The sequence below is a fragment of the Limulus polyphemus genome, unplaced genomic scaffold, assembly GCF_000517525.1.
Source record: "Limulus polyphemus unplaced genomic scaffold, Limulus_polyphemus-2.1.2 Scaffold3060, whole genome shotgun sequence".
In the NCBI taxonomy this organism is placed as follows: Eukaryota; Metazoa; Arthropoda; class Merostomata; order Xiphosura; family Limulidae; genus Limulus; species Limulus polyphemus.
This window is the reverse complement of record NW_013668670.1, coordinates 52,974-60,433: the sequence shown is the minus strand read 5'-3', so window position 1 is coordinate 60,433 and position 7,460 is coordinate 52,974. Positions and strand designations below refer to the sequence as shown.

Below are 7,460 nucleotides of genomic sequence, written 5' to 3'. Positions count from 1 at the left end.
TTAATCTGTGAGACCTTGGGCATGGTCAAATACATCAATCGAAATGATTTGACCCCGAGTCCAAAACTGTAATTAGATCTCAAATCGGTCAAATGATGACAGAACTACGAGCTAAAAGTTTGTATTTGAAAAACGTTTTATGAGTTGGTGGTTAAAAATCTGAGTTAAATTAACATGTATATACAAGTCACACATAACAATCACAATTCCTTGATGCACATAGAAAATTAGTCTAATAATGCTGTAAGGTTTCAATATTTTGAATCAAATATAAAATACAACAAATCAGGACACACAAGTAACACACACTTTCCAACAAAAGTTTTGCACTATTCATCTTTTCCTTCATGGAACTACATCTAAAAGTCAGTTTCAGGTGGAGTGAAGGTCATACAAATGTATTATTATAAACAGTGCTTCACATAATCAAGCAAACAACAACTTTGTATAATGTAATTCTAACAAGCTGCTCCAGACTTCCATTTTGAGTATATACAAATTTTCTAAAATTATAAAAGCACTAAAGAATGACATTGTTATTAGCTATACTTATAATGTTGTAACTTGTTCGTTTGCACAGAATTCCAAGAAAATTCTTTATTGATGTCAAGTTTTTCTCACTCCTTCGAAGTTAGATCATAAATACAAAGATAATTAAAGGTTATTTAGGAGATAGTGAAGTAAATTTGCAGTGAAAGTTTTATTTCAACATAGAGTTGAATCAAGCAGTATGTTTTTGTGAAGTACTTGGATCTGTGTTTGCTATTGTTGATTTGTTTTACATTAGTTAACATCATTTGTAATGTAGGCTTACAACAATCTATGAAAATGTACAAGTGTTCATGCTTGTAAAAATGTGAGAGGAGGAAATAAACTGATTTATTATTGTCTAGACTTGACTTTTGATTATGTAGGTACGTGAATAAATACATATCTTTCTGGTACTTCAGTTTCTGAATGAATTATTTTTTCTTTACGTAAACTTCATTGAGTTGGTGACTTGTGAGTCTAACCCAAGACTGTTTAAATATCTGGGAAACAAATAAATTCATTTGTAATAGGTGAAAATCGAACCCACAACAAACTGTCCATTACAATTGTTCTCTCATTGGCAGATTCTTTTCAATTATCAGGTGAAAATAATTTTTCTCTGTAATAATTTGGAAAATCTTTTAATAACACTTCTAAGATACTCATAAAAACTTCAACCATATTTAGTAACTTGTCAATTAATTATGTTTTAGTTAATTCTGCTTACATGATAGAAATAACATGCTTCTAGTCTATGTAGAAATGTTCATACAACTTACACAAAGCTTGGGTGGTGGACGGACATCCTCAATTAGATGCTAGGTGGAGTTTCTCTGGATCAGCAACACTTCAAACTATCAACTGAAGAATGACAAACTCCCCAACTCCAGACCTTGGTCTTCACAGTCTGTAAACAGGATGTTGGCATTGCTCTAAGTAGAACTAACATAATAAAATTCAAAATGTGATTCTAGTCTGGACTAAACTGTTTTACACACATTACTATGATGTCTTGCTTGTTCTGCACTTGTCTCTAAAATCCTTGTTCCTCTTACTCCTTGGAATTCAATGCATCCTTCTTAGTACAATTACATTTCCCAGATGTGTTTATATTCCAGGCTGCTCAACCTCTCTCTGGCCTGCATATGTTCTTTTAACATAACCAAGTGCTTCATAGTTTGAATTTCCTTTGAGGATTTCATTGTTTTCTTCACCTCTGGACCCTATCTTGGATGTGGTAAGTAATATCTCATCCACTCCCTAACAACCGTGTCTTAGTTTCCTACAAATTCTACATACATATTGTTGATTAATATAATGCTTGTTTTATAATGATAAAGTTGAATGCATGTTTTTAACTATCTAACATTTCAGTTCTGGAATCTCACTTCTAACTAAATACGTGTCTTTCTTGATCTGAAATTCTTTGTTACCATATTTGGTCATCCAACACACTTGTTACTGTTGGTATTGGAATTCTTTGTTACCTTATTTGGTTACCTAATGTATGCCAAATTTTCCCATAATGTTGAGTTTGACGTAATTACAAATCGGTTTTACAGGAAAATTATAAAAGAAACTACAACATTAACTAAATAAGCGATTAGCAGCAGTGGCAGGAGAAGTGTCCTTCTTCATTCACTAATCAGCAAACCAGAGAATTGAGAAGTGTTGTCATAGAAATTTTGTATTACCCAACCTCCATGTAAATTCAAATTGCTGTCTCGCATATTGTCTGGTAATGTAATATAAGAAGTTTCAGTAAAGCCTAAAGGTGGTAGTTTGATTGAAATATTAATTAAAATAATTGAACTCCTCTGGAAGATCTTAGAAGAATTATCAATTGTATTAAGTTGCTATTTCTTGTATTTGTGTGGTAATAAATAAGGAAAGAAGGAAACGTGGCTAAGAATAAAGCCAATTTATTGTTATTCACAAGCTTTGTCCTATTCCAAATGGAAATGGCAGTGGTTAGAAACTGAATGTAACAGTCTTCTTACAAACAAATATCGAATCGGGATAGAAAATCTGTGACTTTTGTGATGTGTTTTCAAATTTGTAGTGAAATATTTTGTTGTACTATTTGAAACGACTGTGTTTTTAACTCAACTTTTATGAGGCTGAAACAGAATGTTGTAAGATTCCAAAACCAGAACTAAAATGTGATTTCTACCTTCCACACAGCAAAATTAAAGTATAGCTGTTTTACACAAAACCAAAATCGATGTCGAAAGATTCTTAGCCTTTGCTGTGAATTCCTGGGCATAGTTACTGAAATTCTTAGTCCTGTCTAGTCTCCAGCTTTGCAAGTGCTTTCTAGTGGTATATCCACCCCTGAGAACTCTTGATTTCCTTTCATTCGTCCATTTAATTACTTACTAATGATCTGAAATTAATGTCCCTTTTTTACAAACATTCTGTCAGCTTAGTTCATTCATGTGTCTGTTCTCTGCACTAAAACAAAAAGCTCAGTGTTTTAAAAATAGTTGCTAGCCTTTGAATACACATTTGTTGCTAGCTTAAATTCCACTGATGCTTGATTTCATTACAAGGTCAACTAGTACTTTACTTGCCTTCAACAGTTCAACTACAACATAACATTCTGGCCTTTATTTACTTTTTAAAGTACAATTACGCAGTGTAAAAGTTTATCCAACATTAAACACTTTCTACAAATCTTTTATCTTATATGGACTTGCTTCATCCCTTTCCAATTTGGAAGAAAAGTGTTTATTTAGATATGTTAAAGATAAGATATATAACAATGGAAAGTGGACCATTGAAAACTGGGGTTATATAATTTTTGTTGATGGCAATGAGACTCGACAATATAATAGTGTCCTTAGCCAGATAATATTTATCCTAGAGATATAAGAGGTTAAGGACCAGATTACAGAATCAGTTTCTTTCATTTGTATCTAGCAATGTTCATAGAGGATACTTCTGGCAACTTTTTTCAATCAATCACTACTATTTTGCTGTAACAATAATTAATAATACAATCATCAATAAATGCTTTATTCATCATTTTTTTTATAGTAAGTCACATTACAACATTCTTATCTATATTTTCATCAGTATACATGTATCTATCTTTTAAAATCCATACAGTTTTTTGGATATATTAATTAAACCAACATTATAATACACTTCATTTTATTGATATTTTCATTAACATTCATATATATCATTTAAAGTCCATAATATTCATATATAAACTACACAAAAAACCTCAGTCTACTATCGTTATTTACATTAATGGTTAGTATTAGGTATATATAAGCAGGTGTAATACACCTAAGTCTTCTTTTTAAAATCCTCTCATGCATAAATGGCTTATAGGGGAGATTCTCAACCAACAGTATATTCAGCTCACTTTCCAGTTACAGCAGTGCTGCCTTGGAACAACATGGTAGTCATGCATCACTTGAGGCACTACCAACAGTCTGTAGGCCAGGCATCTCCAGTCCTTCACACTAAAGCATGGTATCCCAATTAAATCTCTTACAAACTTTGCCTTCTCTGCACCCTTTGTATAAATTTTGGTATACACTTGGTATAGTTTGACACAAATCTTGAACAAGTTTGAATATAAGCTTCACCTCATTACAGGTTGTGCATCTGTTGTCTATCTTCACTACTTAATTATCTTTCCAGATATGTGGGCTTGAATGCATCAATCTTCTTTCAAGAGGTAAGACATGATTTTACAGCAAGTTCTTTTACTACATATCCACCTTCCACAATCCCACTCCTTTCCATACTCTGTAATTTTATCATAACACCACATCAATATACACACACGATTAATCAGCTAGTTCACTATGCTATATTTTGTCATGCATGTGTGAATTGACAGCATTCACCATTGCTCTCCAGTTTGTTGTTATAACTTAAATTCATTACTCACATCTCCTGCACTGCATATTTTTGGATTTTTAATTACAATTCTTATAAATTGTATACAATTAGTTGATGCATCACCAATCTGTTTTTTTCTTGAGATCTCAATCTCCCTCCTTTTTACTCTTCCTTCTTTCCTATCTGCAAATTAATCTCTACCTAATTAAATTTTGCCTGATAATTTTGGAACTCGTACATCTACATATGATTAGCTAAACTCATTGATTAATATTTAGGAAAATATTTTATTTCTACTCAATTTCCCATCCTCCTAATTTACATTTTCTTTCTCAAGATCATTTAATTCAACTACTTCAGAGTATGTAATGCTTCTATTGTCCTTCTGCTTTTGTTTTCTCTATGAATTCGGCTAGACCATAAAGTTTAAATAACTTGAGAGTTTCTAATTTGTCATGCTATCCATACAACAGTAATGCTTAATAATGATTATTAAACATTGGGTTATTAGTATCGTGTTTATTAGTTTCCATTTATTTACATTCATCTTTTCAGATATCATTCTTAATTTATTTATGCCTCAGAAGGTTCTTGATAGTTAGTTAATGTTGAAATTTCATTGTTAAATTCCAATTCCTTAATCAAACTTAATTCCTCAGTTGTCATTAATTCTTGTACATTTGACATCTTTTTATTTAACGCCACCACTGTGTACCTAGTCTTGTTCCTAACACTAGAGGGTAAACTTATTCCTTGTCCAGATTTGTAGCAATTTCTCATTAGTTTTAAATAACCACTAATTCTTAAGTTTATCATTTTTGTCTGGTAATCAAATTGATGTACATCTGGCTTAGAATACAGTACAGAGAATTTTATTTCATCCTTGACATTAAATAATCATGTTAATGGTGTCTGAGTTCTATAAAAGTAAAAGGGCCTCAGGATAATATTTCTCTTTTTACATACTTCTGATATATTGTATTCCTGAAAATATTAAATAGTTACATTTCCATACAAACTGGTATGGAATATATTCCCAAATTTGAATTACATACTCTAACTGGTCCCTCTATATATTTAAACATAGCTTTTGTCATTTCTGAATAAGTATGTTGATTGTTTGACACAGCTACATAAGGTTGAGTGCCTGAATTAATCCAGCTGGCTTTTTTCTATTTCCTACAGTAAAAGATAATTGCTACAAGTTATTCTAAGTCCTTGCATTAAAAACTAACATTTGAGCTTCCACTCTACGAATCTCGGTCTATTCAATTCTAGCAAGTATTAATTCATTAGTAATATTTACTAGTGCATTTGCCACTTATTCTATTTCTTAGTCATGAATATTTATGGTCTGATTTAATTAATTCATTATAGTAGCTTATACTCTTGATATTTGGCTCTGGTGATCTACTTATTTTTGTTCTCATAAATCGTCTGTTGTTGCAATTTCAAATAAAAATTTTAGTATACTTCTACTTGCATTAATTAATCCATGTTTTTGTTTACTCTGATCTGAAATTGAAACACAATCTTTGATATCACGTACTTCATCTAATAAATCATCCATTTCATTGTAATATTTTCTAGTTAAATTTTTGTAATTTTTTATTAGTCCTGTCTGTGTTATTTTTGATACTTTAATTACAGCTACTCTGGCATCAATGAATGTAATTATTTAAACATTGTTTTTAAGTTTAAAATTCAAACTAGTTTGGAAATTACTGGTTTTCTTGAGCAAACTTAATTCAAACTGTTTCCACAACACATGTACAGTTGTCTGTTTGAGAATCATCGCAAGCACCAAATATTCTTACAATGTGATGCTCCTCAGCTTCTCATTTTTTTCTGTACCCTGTCTATCTGTATATAATGATTTGAGTATACTTAAACTCAAATCTCCAGTTTTAATTTGACAGGTCATAGATATTGAGTCATTCAGAACGTTTACCATATAAGAAACTAATTTCATGTAAGCCATAAACGATCTATATCATCATGTAAAGTTTCTATGATGTTGATAAATCTTGTCACCAAGATATTTTAATTACATATTATTCACTGGTCTTAAATGTTTGTTTAGAATATTTAATGCATAAAATGCAGAAGTTTTTTAATTTATGCAGTATTTTATATTCATTATTACAGAAAAATACTTTAAAAGTACCGGTAGTACTAGCTATCCCCTCCCTAAACAATCCTAAAATCAGCAGTGATACTTCAGTACCTTCTAGATAAAGTTCTTAGCCCTTTATAGCTTGAATAATCTTGTGATAAAATTTGAACCTGAGAGGTAATTCAAATATGAAACACATTAAAGATGATCCTCATGTTATTCCAGGTAGTGTAACTCTCTCTCTTCTCTCACTAAATACTGTTAAAAACACAGATATTTAAGTTGGAATTATAAATCCAGACCCCCTATTACTGGTAGCATCACTGTATCCTCTGATTTCCAAGAATGTTGGAATTATAAATCCAGACCTCCTATTACTGGTAGCATCACTGTATCCTCTGATTTCCAAGAATGTACTCGAGGGCAAATGTGGTGCTAGCAGCCATGGTAATTCCAGCTCCAAAAGTGAATATTAAATTTTTAGTGGTTAATAGCTCATAGATGGATCTCAGTTCTAGACTGGTGGTCCAATTTAACTGTCACTGCCTGACTTAAAAATCCTGCTGTTTTCCCTTGGTGTACTTTATTGAGTGTCTGTTGGCTAGCACGTTTACTTTGTAATAATTAGATCGCTCAAAGTAGGCATAACAGTGGAATAATTGTACATGGTATACATAAAATCAAGGCTCAATTCTGAAGAGGGAGCCTGAGAAATAGTTACTACATCCAAGGAAGGCAGCAGGTGCACAAATTACCCACTGTCAAAATGGGGTGTTAATGAAAAGAAAAGGAGATAGATGATTTTGTGAGTTGGGTGAATAAATGGTTTATAATTATAATAAATTTATAATAATCCATGTGGGCTACCATAATTTGATTATAATTGTGATGTAAATAACCTTAACAGTAATTTAATAAGTAGAGTTGTTTAAACATTTGTTTAACAACAAGT

The 7,460-nt window shown here is 31.5% G+C and overlaps 1 long non-coding RNA gene across 2 annotated transcripts in view; it reads right to left on the bottom strand.

Moving 5' to 3' along the window:
- Positions 1 to 7,460, bottom strand: part of LOC111088057 — a 24,190-nt gene that overhangs the window by 1,622 nt on the left and 15,108 nt on the right. For both annotated transcript variants that reach the window (XR_002612674.1, XR_002612675.1), the window contains exon 5: positions 1,311 to 1,438. This is a non-coding gene — a long non-coding RNA (uncharacterized LOC111088057). The remainder of the gene's footprint in view (positions 1 to 1,310; positions 1,439 to 7,460) is intronic.